The sequence below is a fragment of the Rutidosis leptorrhynchoides genome, chromosome 1 (genome assembly GCF_046630445.1).
Source record: "Rutidosis leptorrhynchoides isolate AG116_Rl617_1_P2 chromosome 1, CSIRO_AGI_Rlap_v1, whole genome shotgun sequence".
Lineage (NCBI taxonomy): Eukaryota > Viridiplantae > Streptophyta > Magnoliopsida > Asterales > Asteraceae > Rutidosis > Rutidosis leptorrhynchoides.
This window is the reverse complement of record NC_092333.1, coordinates 2,956,876-2,979,992: the sequence shown is the minus strand read 5'-3', so window position 1 is coordinate 2,979,992 and position 23,117 is coordinate 2,956,876. Positions and strand designations below refer to the sequence as shown.

At 32.5% G+C, this 23,117-nt stretch overlaps 1 pseudogene; it reads right to left on the bottom strand.

Annotated features, from left to right (window-relative positions):
• Positions 1–205: 205 nt before the first annotated feature.
• The window catches only part of LOC139886672 (auxin transporter-like protein 5), an 81,673-nt pseudogene continuing 58,761 nt past the window's right edge, over positions 206–23,117 (bottom strand).

Below are 23,117 nucleotides of genomic sequence, written 5' to 3'. Positions count from 1 at the left end.
AAAAAAAGAATCAATATCAGATTCTCTCTATGCCATGGCATATGGATGTGCTACAAAGTGTTTCAAGAGCATAATCATAATGATAATCACACTATTAGACAAGAAATGTGAAATAATATAATATTTCATGATAATAAATTAATAAACTAACTACATTAAAAATGATGCGATTCACCATTTTTAGTGTGATATATAGAAGCTGAATTCAGGTGTGTGTGGTTCCCAAGAAGTAGATGTGGTGGATGTTCATAGGAGAAGTTGAATGTAGAAGCGGCGGTGATGGAAGCGGACATTGGTAGCACTTGGTAAAGATACCAAATATATCGATTTGATGTAAGAAATTTGTCATACTTGTCCACCCTCCAAATCCAACAATGAATACCGAAACAACTATAAACACGTTGTTCGTGTATGTACCCACCCATCGTCCAAGGAACCTTGGCGGTGACTCTACCGCGTTCTGCATCACAAATTATATACAACCCGCGGCTAGTTAAACATATACATTTTACATTTAATGTTGATGATTTTAGTGTCATCTAACAATCATTTTAGGTAATTGGATTTACCTGAAAAACAAGAGTTACTTAGTTGTACTTAACAACGAGTTTGAAGAGTGTGGAGTGCATGGCCGTAAAAGTTGACTAGGAACTATCACGAAAATGGCGGGGTCAAGGGGGATGCGCCCTCTTGTCGGAGTCGAAATACTTAATTAGGAAAGTGTTTCACGATTCAAGAATCAATCAAGGATTAACATTTCATACCCATTTTATAACATCTAATCTAATATAGAGTTCAATTCAAAAGGCCAACAGTAACCTATAAAATGTATGTTGTCACAGTTAAATAATCAAATTAAAAAATGGTAATAAATGGATGCACTCTGATTGTACACAATATACCTTTCTGGCAGCAGGTGATCAAAAGGTGAACGTGTGTACAAGGGAATGAATGATGTAGACTGTGAAACCAACAAGAAGACATCCAACGGTTGAATTAGTTGGTCCAAAGAAAGGAAATATGATTCCGAGAAATCATATAGGACAACTACAGGCAATCGAGCTGCAACACGCTTGCACATACTTTTGCACTAGTGCATCCCTAATTGCTTTCTCCCACACAAAGTACAACGGCGTGCAAGCGAAATCAAATGTTATAAACTGCAAAGTACAAATTCTCAATTATAATAATTATTAAATTATCTCTTTAAATTTAGAGTCGCATAGTAAATATGAAATTAATAACATATATACATACTTGGTGGATGTTGGATTAATCGGTTTAACACTTCTATGAGTTTTCGATGACTGAAAGTTTGAGTCGTTGGCATGACAAGGAATATGGATTTATCATATGGTTGATATTTAATTTGTATGTATTAATCATTAAAAATTTATAGTTTATTATTTAGTGACTTATATTTGAGTGAGTCATCAATTTAGGAGTTGGAAGAAATATTCATCACATGAAACTGTGATATTGCACGTGGGTTATACATGCACCGAGTCAAAAGTTGGACGTGGAATGTTACGGAGTATTTGCTATTTTATAGGGATATAGAGTAGTTGGTTATTATTTGTTAGGCTATATATATTCGTTTGTTTAGTGTTAATAAAGTTTGTGCAGTAAAGTTTTCCTTATTCCTTTCTTTGTTGTCACCGTAGCTTCTTGTTACATTTGTTCTTTTAATTAGATATATATTTGTGAAGTATTTAGGGATTTGTGTCCCAACAATTGGTATCAGAGCTATGGAGTAGTTCCAACAAGGGTCATGTTGCGCGTGAGAAGAAACTAGACCGGGGACAAGAAATCGTGATAGCTCGTGGCCAGAGTTTGTTTTCTTGGGTGGTGTGAAGAGTTTCTTGGAGCAGTGATCAGGAAAGTTGGGTCTTGAGAAGTTGTCAAATTTGTTCGTGAAAAGAGACTAATTGGTGGAGGTATAAGAAAACGTGATAGCGTGTTCGGCTTGTTTTTCTTGGGCGGTGTAAAAGGCTCTTGGAGCAAGTTTGTCAAAAGGAGCGTATAAAAATGTGACGATCGCTCCAAATCCATATGGATAAACATGTCATTCATCGATTTCATTGCGAGGTATTTGACCTCTATATGATACGTTTTGTAAACATTGCATTCTTTTGAAAAGGCACACCATAAATGAATATTTAAATCAAAGGTTTTCGACAGCTGATGATTTCTACATATAGACAATCACCGTAAATAATAGTTTACAATAGTACTTCCGTTGACAATGCAGTCAAAATAAGATACATGGTGATGATTTGGTGAATGCAACGTTTCCTTGAAAAATATGCCATGTAAGACTCCATGCACATAGCTTGTCTAACATATAAGCAAACAGCGGAAGACTTCTAGGGAACCTGAGAATAAACATGCTAACAAGTGTCAACACAAAGGTTGGTGAGTTCATAGTTTTAATGTTTTGCATAATCTGTACATAAATGTGGATCACAAGATTTCAGTTGTTTCATCCAGAAACGTTTATCAAAATATTCTACAAGATTGAGCACCCTGGTAACTAAACTTTAACGTCTATATAATAAGTACCCCTGTTTTAACATACATGCAACCAACATGTACAATACACGCAAACCAACGTGTACTAAACTCAAATAGCATACGTCTGTTTTATAGTTCAGGCTAGGGTTTCTATACCTGGAACAGACGGGGATGTCAAGCCCTATGGATTCATATACAACTACTCGCGCCCACCAGTTCTTATAACTGGCAGTTACTAGTTACCAAAGCTAAGGGATTTTCGGTTCAAACTCAGTGTAGAATTTAGTATGTACTTGTATCTATTGCGTTTAAAATAAAAGTGCATGTATTCTCAGCCCAAAAATATAGATTGCAAAAGCAATTAAAAAGGGAGCAAATGAAACTCACCTTAGCAGCATATAAAGTCATTCACCAAAATGTGACTGAAACTCGGATTTCGTAGATCTCAACCTAGAGAACATATGTTGGTCAATAAATGTCTATCAAGCTAGGTCAGGTCATAGTGTATCACAATCCTAATGCTCGAGATCGACATACAAAAGTTATCCAAAGTCGTTTCAAAAAGTTAATTTTGACAAAAGTTCAACAAAACGAGACGTACCTTATATAAGGATTCATTTACTCGGATGGTAATATTCAAAAAATCCACTTTATCAATCTTATTAACAAGTTGTTTAAATATCAATTGCAGATTCAAAAGCAATTTCAATTAATGTTAATCATAATTCAGTTGATCATAACTTTTAATTCGTTCACCGAAATTACGCGGTTTCTAAATGAAAAGTTATTGATTTTTCGCCAGCTTTCCAACGACATGCATATCATATACCTTTTATCAGTAATATATGTATTTAATTCGTGATTCATCATACTATCTAACGACGAAATTTAGCATAAAAGCATGCATAAACATATATACTCGAGCACTAGACATGTATACACTATTAATATATAAAAGATAAGATATGAATGCTCGCGTATCAATATTGTGATTCAATATTGTAGGAAAGTACGTAGACGTAACAGAGATGATAAACACTAGGTTTGATTTGCAAACAATACCCACGAATATTACCCATAACCTCCATAGCTATAACCCATAGTTTCCTTAGCTCTATCCCGCTCGAAAACCCATTTTTGAAAGTGACGCACTCATAACCTCGTCGTAATATTTTATGTATAATATTACTAATAATAATAATAATAATAATAATAATAATAATAATAATAATAATAATAATAATAATAATAATAATAATAATAATAATAATAATAATAATAATAATAATAATAATAATAATAATAATAATAATAATAATAATAATAATAATAATATAAATAATAATATAAATATATATGTATATATACGAGAGAGATTGAGAGTGTGCAACTGAGCCAGAATGATCGAGATTTTATAGTGTGGCCTGAATTCCCCTGCCATGCGATCGCATGGCTAATGTGAGGGGATTCCATGCGATCGCATGGATCCCTTTTCCAGCTCACACATGTAATTTAACTCTTCCTCGTCGACATATTTATTTATTTATTAATATATAATATATAAAATTTATATAATTAATTATATATTATATTAAATTCACGTGCATAGTTGACTTGTAATTTTCGTTCCGATAAGTCGTACGTCGTCACTCGACTTATGTCCCGGTTCTGGTTTTTCGAACGTCCTTTCGTATACTGAGAAAACTTGTACTTTACGTTTCGTGAATCGTACCTTTGTCAAAATATAGTCTTAAATTATCCATAAACTATACCAATCGAGATATAACTTATACATTTGAGTGTTTTGGTCATTTACTTCTATAAATCATCGTCTCGCTATTTGTTAATATATATATAATATATACATTTTCATTTTTGAAATAGTGTTTTACTGTAGCAATTCGAAAATACTATAGCAAATTAGTGTTTCACTGGTTCATCTTAAACATTTTAGTTAACTTATCTAAATATTAATCGAATCAATAATCGAATGTTACTATCATTTACTAAATAATTTGAAATCATATATATATATATATATATATATATATATATATATATATATATATATATATATATATATATATATATGCAAATTAAGTTATATATATATTGTTCGTGAATCTTCGAGAACAGTCAAAGAATAATTGATTACATGAATATAGTTCCAAAACTTTGAGACTCAACATTACAGACTTTGCTTATCGTGTCGAAAACATTAAATCATTTAAAGATAAAGTTTAAATTTGGTCAGAAATTTCCGGGTCGTCACAGTACCTACCCGTTAAAGAAATTTCGTCCCGAAATTTGAGTGAGGTCGTCATGGCTAACAATAAAAATGTTTTCATGACGAATATGAGTTGATAATTAGAGTTTTATCACCGTTGAATAATATGGATAAAACAATCCAATTACTCGAAGCGTATGAGAGAAATTATCGTAAAATAGTGAAATGAAGGAATAGAGATTCGTCTTGATTTTTGACGTAGTAATGATTGATTTCCGGAATTTAAGGAATAGAAAATCTTCATATTCTAAATAAGATTTGATTCTTCAGGAATTAAGGAGATTAAGATCTTCTTTAATTAAATGCGTAATCTGCCTCGATTGCTATGTCTGATATTTCACTATAAATTGACCTCTTCCGTTTCATTTATTTTCACCACTCCTATAAGCTTCTTCCTTATTTCATACTTCCTAATAAATTGTGAAAATGCTTAATCCAGTTCTTATTCTTGATATTTTCTTGGCTATCGTATCATTCATTCTTCTTTTTCATCTGCCACCAGAGAAGGTTATTTTCTTCTATTATTACCTTGGGGTTATAGTGTTTTTCATTCTCCCGTATCTTTATATTGCTATACGCATTGATATACACGGTTTGTAAATTTCGGGGTTGTTATCGGGCTTTATATTTTACCTTATATTTAGGAGCTTCATGCTTTTGTTTTTCCTTCCCGACTTCAAGTCAAGCGAATAATGGTCCAGAATTCGTAGGTATGGAGTTTTGGATGAACATAGTTAATGTTCTAAGAAGGTAATCGTAATGGCACGATCTTGATTTGTCAAATTACCAGAATATCCGGAAAAGACCGAATCATCAAGAAAAATATTTTCTTGATATGTTTAGAGGTTAAATAGAATGGAAGAGTTATGTAACATGGTTCATGATGAGGGTGCGATCTGTGATCCTTTATCACGTTCCATTAGAAACTCAGCATGACTTGCTGTAATATAATCACGTTGATCAAGTGTCATTATATTATACTAACTCATGCTTCAATTCCCAACATTACTTCAAACATCCATTTTTCAAATTTTTCAGATTTTTGAAACTAAAATAGTTTCTTTTATGATGTAACACAGATAGCGCGAAGAGATGAATGATTTCAGATAAGAATAGTTATGAAGATATCTCCAGAAATATCGAGGAAATTTATAATGAAAGATACGATGATATCTTAGAATTTCTAATATCGAAGGATGATGAAGAAGATTTGTTCGTAGCGGATTTTAAGTCAGGAGCAAGGTATTCGTTAATGACTTCAGCAGATACTGAATCATTTGTATTCTTTGAAGGCAGGTTTAGTCTTTGTGATTTGTCCACAGCCTCCTTAATGGTCTGCTCAATCCGTTTTTCAGTTCCAAACCTTCTCTTTTTCTCAGCTTTACCACCATACTATTCTTTATCATCAAACTTTTGACTGTTAAGGTCGTTTACAGTTTTTGCTGCTTCATCGGCATTTTTCCAATTTCGGAGAACTAGTTTCGCAGTTTGGGGTGTTTTTTAGAAATTTCACATTTGAAGTATATAAGTTTAGAAGATAGCCATTATATATATATATATATATATATATATATATATATATATATATATATATATATATATATATATATATATATATATATATATATATATATATATATATATATATATATATATATATATATATATATATATATATATATATATATATATAACTGTTGGCGTAGAATTGCTGCGAAATTCTAAATACTGATTGCTAATTCCTGGTAGTTGGTATGACAATTATTGTTACAAGATGTGGATGAGTATATGGTAGGGTTTCAATGAGTATAAGGATTTTTCAGAAGGTCAAGGATAAATGAAGTTGTTGGTAAATTTACTGCTAATGTGGTGGGACATGAAAGGTTTCCCAGTAACAAAAACGTATATGTCAAGGTTATAATAAGGCTAATCTGAAAAGTCGAAGTTGACTGGTTGGAAGTGTGGTAAAACTGGATACTTTGAAAAGGGATTGCAAGGTTATTTTCGGTAAAAACAATGCTAAAGGATCTTGCACAGTTTTGAAGTCAAAGTATAGCTTTGAAAGACGTAGAGATCTAAGAGTGATGTCACCGGTTCAGAGTTATGACTTGGATTCTGATCCGTCAATATCAGAATATGTAATCAAATTTGTATGAGAATGATTGTGTATTGCAGTTAAGGTAGTGAGTATAGTTAATGATTTTTGAATCAAAATTGAAGAATGTACAGTGTAACATATTAATTGTGAACTTTAATATTTCCTGGGTATTACCTACCCGTTAAAGATTTCACAATTAATACTTTGTACAATAGAATTTTTATTACCGTCTTTATGAAAATATATGTATGTATATTTTCTTCAGATGTAACACAGATTTAATGAGTTAATATCATATTAAGCTTATTTGATTTTCAGCTTGACTGAGAAATGATTAATCTCTAAAACATTAAAGATTACATAATCTTTGCGGAGTATTTCGCTAATGTAATCGATACTTCATTATTTATTCTTATTCCTCGGTGAAGGATGTTGATGCTCGTGGAATTTTTTGTGAACCTTACAAGGCACAGATGATGTTTTCTGGAAAGTTTCGAGTATATCGAAAATGAAAATGTAAAATCAATTATGTAATTGAATAATACACTTGGTTTATTATGAAATAGAATTCATTAAGTTGAAACAGAGATTGTAGTTAACAATGGTTAAGTTGTTAAGGAAGGATGTACATCATTGCATATTAGTAATATGAACTAACCGAGTAGTACCTACCAGTTAAGAGTCACATGTAATAGCTTAGTACGAAAAGATTTATTTTGATTTCAAAATTCATATATATTAAATATACATAAAATTTCTTCAGGGGAAATGAGTTAATACTTCATCGGTTACTGTTGCTGGTATTTCTTGGTAACTATGGTGCGTATGACGTTGATGCTCGTGGAACAGATTGTGAAGTTGAGGTTTGCGATGCGGTTGTTGTTGTTGGTGGTAATGGTACTGTTGGTGTTGTTGTCGGTAGTACTGTTGATGCCGGTGATGCTGCTGGTGCTTGTAACATTTGCACCATATTCTCCAAAGCCACTACCAGAGCGCGAAGCTCGTTGACTTATTCTATTACACCGGGATGATTGTTGGTTCGGAGGAGCGGATGAATAAGATTCAGAATTTGAGATAGTATAATATGGTGACGAGATACTCTGGAAATGAGAGAGAAAATGGTGTCTCGAAGAGGTTCGCCGGTAAGTGCTTCAGGTTCTTCGCCAAGAGGGGAATGTGGTGGATGGAAGGGATCACCTTCTTCTTGTCTCCAATGATTAAGTAGGCTACGAACCCATCCCCAATTCATCTAGAATAGGTGATGGCTGATTGGTTGATCCATTCCGGTTACACTGTCTTCGGAATTTAGGTGAATATCCATATCGGAATAGCTGTCAGAGTTTAAGGAATTTGAACTAGATACGGGATCCATCTTGTATAATTAGGGAGATGATTTTTGATATGAATTAGATTATAGAATTTAGTTTTGTATTCTTCAATACATAATTTACATATGTATTTATAATACCAAATTCCATAAATCACGGAGAAATTTTCGGAAGATGTCAGGAAAAGTTTACAGTAACAGATACGCTAAGATATGAATTTTTGTCTATACACTATTTATGCAATAAATGCGGGAAAACGTTTCTAGACTTAAGAATGATAAGCATGTAATTTCCGACAAGAAATGATAAGCAAAACTTTTAACATGCAGACACGGTCGAAGTCCAGACTTACTAATGCATCTTAACAACTATCAGTTAAACACACTCATGCAAGACCTGGTTCACTAGGACCAACGCTCTGATACCAACTGTGACGATCGCTCCAAATCCATATGGACGAACACGTCATTCATCGATTTCATTGCGAGGTATTTGACCTCTATATGATACGTTTTGTAAACATTGCATTATTTTGAAAAGGCACACCATAAATGAATATTTATTTCAAAGGTTTTCGAAAGCTGATGATTTCTACATATAGACAATCACCGTAAATAATAGTTTACAATAGTACTTCCGTTAACAATGCAGTCAAAATAAGATACATGGTGATGATTTGGTGAATGCAACGTTTCGTTGAAAAATATGCCATGTAAGACTCCATGCACATAGCTTGTCTAACATATAAGCAAACAGCGGAAGACTTCTAGGGAACCTGAGAATAAACATGCTAACAAGTGTCAACACAAAGGTTGGTGAGTTCATAGTTTTAATGTTTTGCATAATCTGTACATAAAGGTGGATCACAAGATTTCAGTTGTTTCATCCAGAAACGTTTATCAAAATATTCTACAAGATTGAGCACCCTGGTAACTAAACTTTAACGTCTATATAATAAGTACCTCTGTTTTAATATACATGCAACCAACATGTACAATACACGCAAACCAACGTGTAGTAAACTCAAATAGCATACGTCTGTTTTATAGTTCAGGCTAGGTTTCTATACCTCGAACAGACGGGGATGTCAAGCCCTATGGATCCATATACAACTACTCGCGCCCACCAGTTCTTATAACTGGCAGTTACTAGTTACCAAAGCTAAGGGATTTTCGGTTCAAACTCAGTGTAGAATTTAGTATGTACTTGTATCCATTGCGTTTAAAATAAAAGTGCATGTATTCTCAGCCCAAAAATATAGATTGCAAAAGCAATTAAAAAGGGAGCAAATGAAACTCACCTAAGCAGCATATAAAGTCGTTCACCAAAATGTGACTGAAACTCGGATTACCAAATAATCGTAGATCTCAACCTAGAGAACATATGTTGGTCAATAAATGTCTATCAAGCTAGGTTAGGTCATAGTGTATCACAATCCTAATGCTCGAGATCGACATACAAAAGTTATCCAAAGTCGTTTCAAAAAGTTAATTTTGACAAAAGTTCAACAAAACGAGACGTACCTTATATAAGGATTCATTTACTCGGCTGGTAATATTCAAAAAATCCACTTTATCAATCTTATTAACAAGTTGTTTAAATATCAATTGCAGATTCAAAAGCAATTTTAATTAACGTTAATCATAATTCAGTTGATCATAACTTTTAATTCGTTCACCGAAATTATGCGGTTTCTAAATGAAAAGTTATTGATTTTTCGCCAGCTTTTCAACGACATGCATATCATATACCTTTTATCAGTAATATATGTATTTAATTCGTGATTCATCATACTATCTAACGACGAAATTTAGCATAAAAGTATGCATAAAGATATATACTCGAGCACTAGACATGTATACACTATTAATATATAAAAGATAAGATATGAATGCTCACGTATCAATATTGTGATTCAATATTGTAGGAAAGTACGTAGACGTAACAGAGATGATAAACACTAGGTTTGATTTGCAAACAATATACACGAACATTACCCATAACCTCCATAGCTATAACTCATAGTTTCCTTAGCTCTATCTCGCTCGAAAACCCATTTTTGAAAGTGACGCACTCATAACCTCAATATTTTATGTATAATATTAATAATAATAATAATAAGATTAATAATAATAATATTAATCTTAATAATAATAATAATAATAATAATAATAATAATAATAATAATAATAATAATAATAATAATAATAATAATAATAATAATAATAATAATAATAATAATAATAATAATATAAATATATATGTATATATACGAGAGAGACTGAGAGTGTGCAACTGAGCCAGAATGATCGAGCTTTTATAGTGTGGCCTGAATTCCCCTGCCATGAGATCGCATGGCTAATGTGAGGGGATTCCATACGATCGCATGGATCCCTTTTCCAGCTCACACATGTAATTTAACTCTTCCTCGTCGACATATTTATTTATTTATTAATATATATTATATATAATTTATATAATTAATTATATATTATATTAAATTCACGTGCATAGTTGACTTGTAATTTTCGTTCCGATAAGTCGTACGTCGTCACTCGACTTATGTCCCGGTTCCGGTTTTTCGAACGTCCTTTCGTATACTGAGAAAACTTGTACTTTACGTTTCGTGAATCGTACCTTTGTCAAAATATAGTCTTAAATTATCCATAAACTATACCAATCGAGATATAACTTATACATTTGAGTGTTTTGGTCATTTAATTCTATAAATCATCGTCTCGCTATTTGTTAATATATATATATATATATATATATATATATATATATATATATATATATATATATATATATATATATATATATATATATATATATATATAATATACATTTTCATTTTTGAAATAGTGTTTAACTGTAGCAAATAGTGATTTTCGAAAACACTGTAGCTTTTCGGGTACTGTAGCAATTCGAAAATACTGTAGCAAATTAGTGTTTTACTGGTTCATCTTAAACGTTTTAGTTAACTTATCTAAATATTAATCGAATCAATAATCGAATGTTACTATCATTTACTAAATAATTTGAAATCATATATATATATATATATATATATATATATATATATATATATATATATATATATATATATATACACATTAAGTTATATATATATTGTTCGTGAATCTTCGAGAACAGTCAAAGAATAATTGATTACATGAATATAGTTCCAAAACTTTGAGACTCAACATTACAGACTTTGCTTATTGTGTCGAAAACATTAAATCATTTAAAGATAAAGTTTAAATTTGGTCAGAAATTTCCGGGTCGTCACAAAAAAAAAAAGGAATTGAGAAACTGGAGGGTCTCCAGGTGGTTTATTGCAATAACACGTTAGTATACATGGTGGCTATGGCTGTTCAAATCGAGATGACCGTGGACGTGACCGGGGAAGAGGTCGGGTGTCCGGAAAGAGTCGAGATGGTGTGGAACGTGTCCGGGAGAGCCGCGTTAAATGTTACAAAGTGTGGTGAATGAGACGGATAAACCGATTATGGGGGTGATTGTTGGATTAATCGGTTTAATAGTTCTATGAGTTTTCGATAACTGGAAGTTTGAGTCGTTGGCATGACAAGGAATATGAATTTCTCATATGGTTGATATTTAATTTGTATGTATTAATCATTAATAATTTATAGTTTAGTATTTAGTGGCTTATATTTGAGTGAGTCATCAATTTAGGAGTTGGAAGAAATATTCATCACATGAAATTGTTATATTGCACGTGGGTTATACATGCACCGAGTCAAAAGTTGGACGTGGAATGTTACGGTGTTTATAGGGATATAGAGAAGTTGGTTATTATTTGTTGGGTTATATATATTCGTTTGTTTAGTGTTAATAAAGTTTGTGAAGTAAAGTTTTCATTATTCCTTTCTTTGCTGTCATCGTAGCTTCTTGTTATATTTGTTCTTTTAATTAGATATATATTTGTGAAGTATTTAGGGACTTGTGTCCCAACAGATAAGCATGGGATAACCGCTATATTTTTCCATGGGGATCTACGGAGTAGGGCAAAGCCGCAAAGGCATTTGCATGGTTAAGTAATGAGTCTCCAAACACCAATAAACTGTTGCGGCTGATGAAATTATAAGCATTCATACGTACGTAGTAGCCAGCAAGTAAACCGCCTTAAGTTTTTGAGGCTTCCACATTGCATGCATAATTTTCCTGTTCAACAAGAGACACAAGACAAATCTTTTTAGTACATACTGTCATTGATTAATATTAATATTATTATGCAAATCAAACAAACCATGTTTTCTTATACTTTCTAATTGAAATTCAATTGTTATACCTACTAAACATTTTTACTTAAATTTATCTAAAGTTAAAACTATAAATATAATTCCTATATTTAACGGGTATGATTGAGCCATGGCTCTCCCAAAATCTCAGTTAATATTAAGGCTTGTAGAATATTTTACAAACATTAAGCTGATTCATTGGCTTTAGAAACTTACAACATTATAATTTGGACTATCACTAATTTTCATTTGATAATTTAACTATAAAATAAATATATACTTGAAAATTAAACATTAATTTAAAAAATATATATATTTTTCATAATGGAGTATATAATAAGCTATTTCATTTATTCAAATATTGATCGTATATTATGCTTAAGATTGGTCTTCCACAAATTATGATTAAGATTGACCCTTTCGAAAATTGTGTTTAAGATCCACTGACTATATTTGGAGTTGTTAGTTTCATAACAATAATAATTAAGAGCCTAAGACATTTAATAATAAACGCATAGTGTTTGCTTAATAAAAAAATTTCTATTAGTAAAGCCTATGGCTCTAGAGCCCACCTTACTAGACCTAAATCCGAAGCTAGCTCTCTTTTTGTTATTAGATCACAGATAATGGTGACGCATATGTGAAGTGAAATAGGGGTACTTTTGGGTATCGTCGCTACATGGCCATGACAAGAGAAGTGAGAGTTGTAATTGGGGGCGTTTGTAGAAAATGATGACGGTGAAGTAACTTTGTGTATTATTTTGAAGTCTCTTACATACTCTAACACGATTATGTGTAATTTAAAAAAACCCTTTATCATCATCATCTTCTTCATATCAAGTATCAACTTTCAGGTTTTTTTAAAGTCCTTTACTTCTCAAACGCAGATTCAAGGTATCAAAATACACATCTCTCTTTTTTCCCTCCATCCAATTATAATCGGACACATCACCATCGACACCTTCAACTCCTACGTTTCACATTTTTTTTTTTTTTTGAAAAGAAAATGTATTATACTAGGAAATAATTACAAAGAGTTTAGAGTATTACATCGCACAATCACTCAAGACCTAACAAACTAAAAAAGTTGCTAAGATGGTAACTATAGTCTACTTGCTAGAATAAAAAAACTTGAGGATTATTTAGCCAATTATGCCAATCAATGATTCTCGACTTGCATCTATTCGCGGGTCCATTCGTAACTCTTCACTTGAATTGCGTTTAATGCAACCGGCGGATTCCAACACTTGTTTTTGAATACTTTTTGATTTCGGTTTTTCCAAATGAAGTAGCTGCACGTCCATTCCACCGCTTGTCATAACTTCGCACCAAAAGCCGACATGATTTGTGGAGAATTACTGCAAAATATCTCTCCAATGCTTAGATTTGAAACTCCATTAATACCCCACCAATTGTACACTTTGGACCAAACATCGAGAGCTTGACGACAAAAAATGTGGGACTGATCAACTCTTTCAATATCATAATCAAATAATGGACAACGTACCGAATGAAGATCGATACCTCATTTATCAAGCTCGACCAAACATCCTGCGTTTCAAATTGACAAATGCCGCCAACGATTTCAGCCACAAGCGCCCCATTACAGGCGTTTGTGGTGCCATGTGAGAGTGGATCGAAGAAGAAATGTTGCGTTATCCATGGTCTTATAGCCTAAGCTTATTGCCATCAATTCTTTTTTTCTTTTCTTTTTACTTTTTTATCTATATATGCTACACATTTTGCTACGGAATATATACGAAATCACATAGATCATTATATTCTCAAAACTTTTAATGTGAAAATACGTTATGTCAAATAGTTCAGAAAAGAAGTATGACCAGAAAGTGCGTATAATGGACAATTCACCAAGTACCAGGTCTCGCGCTTGGAGGGCTTGATTACCCGAGGTTTTACTCTCTATGAAGTGGTCAATGTGCTTATTCATATAGAGGTTTCCTTGCTAAAAAAAATACAAATCCTTGGTAAAAGTAAAATTGAATTAGTATAATATGGTAGTGGCCCGCCTGTCTTAACGAGAGGTCATGAGTTCGACTCTGCTGGGGTGCAACATTGCACTCAATGTTATCCCTTGACCTAAAATATCCACCCAGGTCGCCTTTCGTTTCGTGTGGGGGCAACGGGGAGGGGGGGTTTTACCGGTCATGCCTTCGGATTGGTCCAGATTTCCTCCAAGTCAGTAGTTGGGGGCGGGTTATGCAATTACGGGAGATGAACGCGGGGTGGTTAAGTCCCCCTAGGTGATCCCAAACTGATGTAAAAAAAAAGGAAAATTAGCCAAAATACACTTTTTAAAAAAGTTTTCAAAGAAAATACACTTTTATAAAAAAAAAATTGTCAATATACACCATTGGGTAGACCAAAGTGTTGGTCGACCACCATATATCTTGGTCGACCACCTCATTTTTTAAGGTGGTCGACCAAGCTTCATTGAGTTTCCGGTCGACAACCTTGTAAACATGGTCGACTACCTCTCATTTTTTCATGGTCGACTACCCCAACAAGAAACAACGCGGGCGACCCAATACATGGTCGACTACCCAATACATTCCACCTGTTGATTAAGGGGACCTGTCCAGTTACGTACTAATTGTGCTTCCTGCTCCAGGCCTACATATGAAGGTTTGATTTTTTCTGAAAAGGGTACAATGGTCATAAATCACAAATTTATAGTTCTACTAACAAATTTTGTAAATGGGTACTTCAGATACTGTAACTTACATGTGTATGTGGCTCAATTGATCATTAAAGCAATTGCAGGAACCAGTATGTTCTTATCATGATACTTGGCGATATGTGCATACGAAGGTTAATAAATAAATTTAGCTTTTTTAATAAAGATGATTTGCGGACTATCTCCAACTATAATTATCCTATCATCTAAGTTTAGTTCTTCAAGTCACATAATGGGTTTCATGACAGGTATTCAACACCCTGTGAATCCCCTTTTTTAAAACCTACTTGCTACTCTACAAACTAATTTTTGGTAGTCGACCATGTATTGGGTCGCCCACGTTGTTTTATGTTGGGATAGTCGACCATGAAAAAATGAGAGGTAGTCGACCATGTTTATACAGTAGTCGATCGGGAACTCAATGAAGCTTGGTCGACTACCTTGAAAAATGAGGTGGTCGACCAAGATATATGGTGGTTGACCAACACTTTGATCTACCCAATGGTGTATATTGACAAATTTTTTTTAAAAAAATGTATTTTCTTTAAAACTTTTTAAAAAGTATATTTTGGCCAATTTCCAAAAAAAAAAAAAAAAATGTAATACGTTAAATAAATGTCATGACTCGAAAAATATTTATGCTTAGTTGTGGGTAAGTGCTCACGTGACCAAAATTCTACCCGTAACCACATGGTTTTGTGTCGTTTTGAGTTGAAACAATTGTCGTGTCAATTTAATTTTTCTTTTGGTACCATGATAAATTAATTAATTAATTTCAATTGAAACGTTCTAGCCAATCTCTTGGCAAAATGGTCCCGTCATGTCTTCACCAATATGTAGCATTTTGCATCACGAGGATATATGTTGTTTTTGCTTGTAAAAGTCGTTGTACAATCCGCATTATAAGTTGTACATTGATTTATTTAGACAATAAGGTGAATTCATGTGAGGTGAGGAAGTTTGTAATTAATAATAATGAAATGCGATAGGTGGGTGATGAGATTGAAATGTTGACGTGACGCTCATATAATGATATTTTAATTTAAAGAAGTGTGTGAAGGTTGAGACTTGAGAGTGGTCTAATAGTATTTTCATTAGTATTAGTATTCCTTATAATAAACGTATATTCAAATATAGGATATAGTCTTAATTCCATAAGGGCATAACCGCATAAGGCTTCTTATGTCAATGATATACTACTAGAATCCACGCAGAACCTGGTTTTACAATTAACCCAAAATTAAACTAGCAAAAAGTCACTATACAGCAGAACCTGGTTATCATCAGATACTTTGTTTTCGGTAAAAGTGACTAGAGAGCATTTGGATCAAGCGTTTTTACCTTCATTGCCTACAACGACTATATGGGTCAAACATCTTCCTAGAAAAGTTAACATATTTTGGTGGCGTTTTAAGTTGGATGTCTTACCTCTTCATTGGAACCTATCCACGAGAGGTTTGGATATTTCAAATTTAGAGTGCCCGGTCTGTTGTAATGTGTAAGACCCGTTTACTCGTACGAAACATCTTTGTAGAGCACGTACGACGTATAACGGATGTATATGTATAAAGAGTGCGAGAGATGATCGAGGGTTTTTATACGTGTCTTAAAGTGTATGTACGTTGCACGAATGAAGAGCTCGAAGAGGGTACGAGTCTTATTGTTCGACAAGTTAAAAACTGGACGAAACACGCCAAAGGTCGCGGCGCGGAGCAGCTTGGTCGCGGCGCGACGTTTCAAGGGATTCAAGATCAGGAGACGGGCTAAACAGATCACCAGACCATGTGCAATGTCGCGGCGCGATGGCCTGAGCCGCGGCGCGAGTTCGAACGGATTCAGGGACTTTTTCAGCTCATCTTAAGGGGTTTAATGAGGGGCAAGTTCGTCATTTCGCATAGGGACAAGTTATGAGCCACAAAACTGGTGCAAACCCTATCCATTTCTCATTTCCCTCTCATTTCTTCTTTCTCTCTTCACCCTCAAACCCTAGTGAGAGAGAGTAGAGAGTTTAGAGTGAGAATTGGTGATTTGAAGAGGAAGAAGCTTGATTCGGTCTTTGGTGCAAGAATAAACGTTGTCCTCCTCGTTCACGGCTACGTTGTGGTAGTGTTGGTAAGTCCTAACTCCGAATTTTGTTGTTTATGATTTTTGTTCATGTTTGGGGTTTGAACTAGTTAGGGTTATAAACCCCATTTCTCATGAAATTGGGGATTTGTTGTATTGTTAGTGTGATGACCCGTCCTAATCCATCCGGACGAAGTCCATATCGATTATAAACGATTCACAACAGTTGATTACATCGCGAGGTACTTGATCTCTATATGATACATTTTACAAACATTGCATTCGTTTTTTTTTTAAAATACAATCTTTCATTACATCGAAAGTTGACGGCATGCATCTCATTTCATAGTATATATAACTATAATTGACTTAATAATAATTCTGATGAACTTGACGACTCGAATGCAACGTCTTTTGAAATATGACATGAATGACTCCAAGTAATATCTCTAAAATGAGCAAATGCACAGCGAAAGATTTCTTTCGTACCTGAGAATAAACATGCTTTCAAGTGTCAACCAAAAGGTTGGTGAGTTCATTAGTTTATCATAAATAATCATTTCATAACTTTAATAGACCACAAGATTTCATATTTCCATTTCTCATAAACATACGTCCCATGCATAGAGACAAAAATCATTCATATGGATTGAACACCTGGTAACCGACATTCACAATATGCATATAAGAATATCCCCATCATTCCGGGATCCTCCTTCGGACATGATATAAATTTCGAAGTACTAAAGCATCCGGTACTTTGGATGGGGCTTGTTGGGCCCGATAGATCTATCTTTAGAGTTCGCGTCAATTAGGGTGTCTGTTCCCTAATTCTTAGATTACCAGACTTAATAAAAAGGGGCATATTTGATTTCGATAATTCAACCATATAATGTAGTTTCAATTACTTTTGTCCATTTCGTAAAACAGTTATAAAAGCAGCGCATGTATTCTCAGTCCCAAAAATATATATTGCAAAAGTATTTAAAAAGAGAGCAAATGAAACTCACCTAACGTATTTTGTAGTAAAAATACATATGACTAAATTGAACAACTGAACAATGCAGGGTTGGCCTCGGATTCACGAACCTATATCATTCGTATATATATTAAAACCTATAATGGAAATCACATAATTTTATTTATATTTTATTTATATAAATTTGTAGTTATATAGAATCTATTTTAAATTCCATTTAAAAACATAAATTTTTATTATATCTTAAATTATATGTTATATATATTTATTTTATATATATCTTTTAAAATAATTAGTATCTATTCGTTTAGTTATATTAGTATATCTGTTCATATATATCCATGTATGTATATATACATTATTATTATTATGTTTGAAAATCAATAGTTTGTTACATTTAATTATTTATCTAGATAATGTTAATATATATAGTTATACGATATATGAAATATTAATATGGTTATAGTATATGTACTAGATATATTTTATATACAAAATTATTTATTTGTAAAAAAAATGATAGTTTTGATATTAGTAAGTTACTAATAATAATAACTTTATTAATAATGATAATCCTAATAATAGTAATGATATTGTTAAAAATGGTGCTTATATTAATAATAATAAATGATAGTTAATATTTATTTTAGTTAATAATAATAATAATAACAGTAATAATACTAGTTGTAATAATCAATAAGGTAATAATAATAAGAAAGTAAGTAACTACCTCAATTGAGAAATGATAAAAATAAACTGCCTTGGCTTAGATTCGAACCCGAGACCTTTCATTAACCCATATACCCCATAACCACTCAGCCACTCACTCTTTTCTGATTTAATACCAACATGTATATATATATAACAGATAACGTGCCTGCAACTTCTTCTTCCTCAGGAACAAATCGATCAGAGTACAGATCATACAGCGAATTTCATTACTAATTCAGTATCATCATATCATCATAATCACAGACTCAACACCATAACATATATCGTCTCCATCATCATCTCTTTCATAATATTTTGTATCATTATCAATATCATCGTACATCATCATAACTGTACCATCATACGGTATTAATATGATCATCATCATGACCTTCACTTCATTATCATCTTACAACATCATCTTATGACCACGTCGCCATCACTGTTTTTGAATCACCATCGATGTCATCACAACATTCCATTCATCATCATCCTTTGTCATTACCATTATCATCTTTCGATCGGAACAGAAACATGAAAGAATGGTCACCGTATCATCATCCTTAGTGTATCATCGTCAACACCCATTACTATTCATCATATTCTTCATGTCATCATCATTATCTTTGCGACATCACACCATCATCATCGTTATACATCATCACAGTCTTCATCATAATCGTTATCATCTTCATCAATCATCATTACACATCATCTACGATTTTTAAACAGAAAAGTAAAAGCGTACGTAGCAGCGGTACAGTGAGCACAAGCAGTAATAATTTAAGTTGTTGGGTTGAAGTGGGTTTAATGGTGGAGACTACGGTGGTGACCGGTGGTGATGATTAAGGAAAAGGTGATCAAATAATAACTTGATGATGATGATGATCGATAGGTTATGGTGGTGATAAAACCGATGGTGTTTGATCATGGTTAAGAGAGAGAGATAGAGAGAGATAGAGAGAGAGAAGGAAATAAGGTGGCGGTGATGGTGATCTTCGGTGATGGAAGTGGTGGTTGAAGGTGATGGTGCTTACGGTGGTTCTTTGGTAGTTCGTAGTGGTCGGCCATGGTGGTTTCTTCCTTGGTGTCGTGCAACAATAGAGGAGGAGGAGAGTTCTCTCCCCATCTGTATACTTACATACATATATATAATTTATATATAGAATATTAACAATTATTAATAATTAATAATTTATATAATAATAGAATATAAAAATCAAAATATCAAGTACAGTAAGGCCCTTTGTCAATATTCAGTCGACATCCATATTTTACGGGTATTATATCGTGTCCAGTGCTAAACAGTTAAAATATAAAAGTGTTCCTAAAAATCTCAAACTTTTAGATTAAATATATTTAATTATTTCACTCATTAAATGTTTGAAACCTGATCAAAAAGGTTCGATAATTGTTTATTTTCTGTTCCAATTTATATGTACGGAGTACTAATATTTGAACTTAAAAATGAAAAAATATTTTTAACAAATCTAAAATCTTCGTAATCAATTTACAATCCAACTTTTATCTTAATCATTCATGAACATGTATTATATCTATATTAAAACTAACGAACGTCAACCGAGTGCTACTGACGTTTACTTAATTAGATTCGAAATCATTTATTTTTAATATATTCTCTTTCTATATATAAAGAGTTTTAAATAGTAAATTTAACTACTAAATAAATATATTATATATCTTTAAACCATTGAATTTAATATAATTTATATATTTACAAGTAATATTTATATACATATTTATATATATAAATATATATCTATATATTTATAATAATAGTTTTCATTACATCGCATATTATTTTTCATATTTATTTTCAACAATTAAATCATATATTATTTCAAATAATATTTTCAAATTAATGTATATGTATCTATTAATATATAGTTGTTCGTGAATCGTCGAGAATGGTCCAAGGTCAATTGAATATACAAAACAGTTCAAAGTTTTTGAGACTCAACATTACAGACTTTGCTTATCGTGTCGGAATCATATAAGAATTAAGTTTAAATTTGGTCGAAAATTGCCGGGTCGTCACAGTACCTACCCGTTAAAGAAATTTCGTCCTGAAATTTGAGTGAGGTGGTCATGGCTAACAATAAAAATGTTTTCATGACGCATATGAGTTGATAAATAGAGTTTTATCATTATTGAGTAATATGTATAAAACAATTCGATTATTCGAAGAGCACGAATGAAGCTATCATAAAATGAATAAATAAAGTTTCGTCTTAACTTTTGACGTTGTCTTTTTTGAATTCCGGAATTCAAGGGATTTAAAGGAAATCTTCGAAATCTAAAAGATTTGATTCTTCGGCGAGTAAGGAAATTAAGATCTCTATAATTAAATACGGCGATCTGCCTCGATTACTCTGTCTGATATTTCCATCATAAATTAAGCTCTTTTATTCCATTATTCTCACCATTCCTATATTTTCTTTCTTAATTCTTACATCCAAAAGATTGTGAAAATGCTTAATCCAGTTCTAATCCTTGATATTTTCCTAATTATCATTTCTGTCATCCTTCTTTTCAATCTTCCACCAGAAGAATCTGTTTACTTCTATTATTACCTTGGGATGATGCTATTCTTAATTATACCGTGTCTTTATATTGCTATTCGTATTAATATCCACGGTTTACAACCTCCGTGTTATTTTTAGGCTTGATATTTTCTCGTATATTTCGATGCCTCTGCTTCTATCTTTCTGTAATCATTATCATCTACAGTTAATACTCTCTCCAATTTACTGTGATTTATACCCCTATTGATATTTTGAAGTTTCATGATTTTGTTTTCTCTTCCCTACTTTAAGTCAAGCGAACAAAGATCCAGTATTCGTAGATATGAATTTCAGAATGAACATCGTGAATGTTCTAAGAAGAAAATTGTAATGGCACGATCTTGATTTGTCAAATTACCAGAATTACTGAGAATAGAACTATCAAGAATATACTTTCTTGATATGTTTAGAAGTTAAGCAGAATGAAAGAGCTATGTAACATGGCACATGATGATGTTATGATCTGTGAATCATCATGTCCCATTAGGAACTCAGCATGACTTACTGTAATATAATCACGTTGATGTGTCATTATATTATACTAACTCATGTATCAGTTCCCAACATTACTTCCATAACATTCATATTTCTAAGCTTGAAAGTTTACAGAATATAGAAACTAACAGTTTCTATATGATGTAACACTGATAGCACGAAGAGATTAATGATTTCAGATAAGAATAGTTATAAAAATATCTTATGAAATATGGAGAATATTTATAATGAAAGATACGATAATATCTTTGAATATCTGAGATCAGAGGATGACGGAGACTATTGTCCGCAAGGGTTTAGAGTAAGGAGCAAGATATTCGCTAAAGACTTCAGCAGACATTGAATTATTTGGATTCTTTGAAGTCAAACTTATTCTTTGTGATTTGTCCACAGTTTCCTTCATAGTTTTTTCATAATCCGCTTTTTGGTACTAAATTTTCTATTGAGTGTTTCCAATACTCCATTCTTTATCATCAACTTTTGACTGTTGAGGTCATTTACAGTTCTTGTTGCTTCATTCAACTTTTCAAAATTCAGAGCATTAATTTGCAGACTGGGTGCTTTTCAGAATTTCAGAATGAAAGATCATAATTCTAAGAGATAAGTGTCATACATATAACTATTGATGTAGATATGTTGTGAGTATTCAAAGTACTGATTGTTGATTCCCGGTAATTGGTATGGCAGTTCTCGTTACCAGATGCGGATGAGTATATCATAGGGTTTCAATGAATAAATATATTGATTTATCAGAGAGATTTAAGCCAAGAAGCATCGAGGTTGTTGGTACGTCTGCTGGTAATATGGTGGAATATAAAAGAATTCTCCGGTATCAAAAGGGTAACTTTGAAAAGGGATTGCAAAGTTATTTTTGCTAATAAATGCCAAAGGATCTGAAGCGGCTACGTGTTAAACTTTTACTCAGTTGCTGAGAGTTTCTCAGGTGCATAACTATATGCATAAATCTTTTCTTCCGTAGATGAAGTGCGGTTGATTCATCCTATCGATTGAGGTGTTTTCAAGAATCATGAAAGGTTTGAACGCAGATTGTAATCGTCAAGATACAAATGAAGTTTAGAATGAAATCAAGTGGCAA